Source organism: Megalobrama amblycephala, linkage group LG8 (assembly GCF_018812025.1).
Source record: "Megalobrama amblycephala isolate DHTTF-2021 linkage group LG8, ASM1881202v1, whole genome shotgun sequence".
In the NCBI taxonomy this organism is placed as follows: Eukaryota; Metazoa; Chordata; class Actinopteri; order Cypriniformes; family Xenocyprididae; genus Megalobrama; species Megalobrama amblycephala.
This window is the reverse complement of record NC_063051.1, coordinates 21,707,290-21,709,729: the sequence shown is the minus strand read 5'-3', so window position 1 is coordinate 21,709,729 and position 2,440 is coordinate 21,707,290.

Here is a 2,440-nt window from a genome sequence, read left to right as displayed (position 1 = left end):
ACGTAAGTGTTACACTGTACCATAAGTCAAGCGTGCACTGACCGGAAAATATGAAGTTTAAATAGGTAATGCAGTACATATTGTGTAATATCTGAGCTGCATATGTGGGATTAATCCTGATATAGTAGTTCAGCCAGCAACTAAGCACATCTTTACTGCTTGCCTCTTTTTGATGATTGATTTGAATAATTCTTAGAGTTCTTGTTCATTGATTTGAGGAGGGGAGGGGACGAACACCAATAAAAATGTCATCTCAGGCCCTGTGCACATAAATGACGGCCTAAACTGTACTTCAGTAAACTGATAAAATATTCTAAAAACATTTTATATATAAACATGCAAAATGACTGAAATTAATGAATGTAAAAAGGAAAGAGAGAGGGGAAAAAATGAAAAAAAAAAAAAAAAAAAATTAATTACTGGACTCTATTGTTATGAACATTTCCTAGACGATTAGTCATCTAGTGAGCATGCTCTCTCTTCAGCCCTAAAGAGGAAGGCTAATTCTAACATGCATGCAGAGTTTATCAAACAGCTGCTTCACAAAAGGCCCATCGTCCTTGAGAACCCACAGGCTGGCTCTCCACATCACGCACTTTGTGGGGCCATTTCATCAAATATTAATATAGATATTATTTCAAGTGGAACATCCTCAGCCTCACAGAAAATGCCAGGATGTAGTAACTTAGTTAAAGGTCTGTATTAGTCAACTGCCTTCAAAACAGTAACTCGATATTGTAGGTCTTTCTCAGCAGCAGTAAATATTTACAATCAGAAATGTTGTGTGGGGGGGAACCCCAAGGACAAATGTGCATGCACTCTTTAGATTGTCATATGAAAACAAAATGATACCAAATCAGAAAGCGAGCTGACGGAAGACAGAAGTATAACACGACTTCATCCAAAACTTTTTCCTTTTTTCCCCGCAAACACTATTGCCATGTTTGTTTACTGTGAAGTCACATTTGACTCCAAGAGCTTTTGCGAGATTTTCCATGTTTACAGTTGAGAAACTAGTTTAGCAGTCTGTGAATGGATGTATTGGTTACATACAGCACTCCACAACCTGATACTATAGGAACAAAACGGTTAAAGGGTTAGTTCACCCAAAAATATTTTTGATGAAATCCGAGAGCTCTCTGACTCCTCCATAGACAGCAATTTAATGATCACTGTCAAGGCCCAGAAAGGTACTAAAGAAATAGTCGACATGACTGCAGTGGTTGAACCTTAATTTTATGAAGCGATGAGAATACTTTTGTGCACAAAAAAAAAAAACTTTATTCAACAATTTCCATGTCATTCTCTTACGCTGTCTACATTCAGCGCTTCCAGGTTCTACAGCAGAACGCTGGCTCAGTATTGGCCGACGCTGTTCACGTGAGCAGCACGACGCATATTTGTGATGCTGACGCAGGAGCCGGCCAATAATGAATTGGCGTTCTGACGTAGAACACGGAAGCACTGCACTGTGTTTACTACGTCAACAGCGTTGGAGACTGACAGGGAAGAGAAGAGATTGTTGAATAAAGTCATTATTTTTGTTTTGTTTTTGCGCACAAAAAGTATTCTCGTCACTTCATAACATTTTAACGATGTCTTTAGTACCTTTCTGGGCCTTGACAGTGGTAATTAAATTGCTGAGTCAGAGAGCTCTCGGATTTCATCAAAAATATCTTACAGGTGTAGAACGACATGAGGGTGAGTAATTAATGACCGAATTTTCTATGATTTTTTTTTTAATCATCATGTTTGTGGTCTCTCACATTTTGAAAATCTTTTAATGTGGCCCAGCCTTAAGGCAACTGGCTTTAAAACAGTGACTCTGAAATTTTAGGTCTTTCTTAGTGGCAGTGAATAGCATCCGCTTCCTTTAGTGAAACAGCTCTAATGAAGGCTTTGAACAATTTCACTGCAGCCTCCAATTCATGCGGCATGGCCGCTGTGCATTATTCACATGTGCCTGTATGTGTTCATATGAGTGTCTAAGATAATACGACACTATTTTGAGGACATAATATGCCTCCAGTGGAGAACGAAGAATACCGAGTACTCAAGTAGTCAGTCTACAGCCCATACTCAGATAAGAGCTATCAAATGAGGCCAGCATGTCCCCATTTTAAACCCAGCAAGGATTTGCCACTGTGAGTGCGGGATAAAAAGGCAGCTTTGATGTCTACGCCGGCTTGATTTAGTCTCCTTGTTCCTCTCCTCAAAGGAACCCATTACCTCAGCCAAAACCTGCATGCTAGACCTCAAATTTCCCTCTTGTCTATGACATACATCCATGCAGAATAAGAGTTTGACAGCGTGAGACCTCGCAACACAAACATGTCATGAAAAGCCTAGACAGAGCAAAACAAAACGGCATAGTAATGCCCTTTGAATCTCCAGAGAGACCAGTGTGTTGACAAAGCCTCTCCCTCTGCTTATTTTTCTC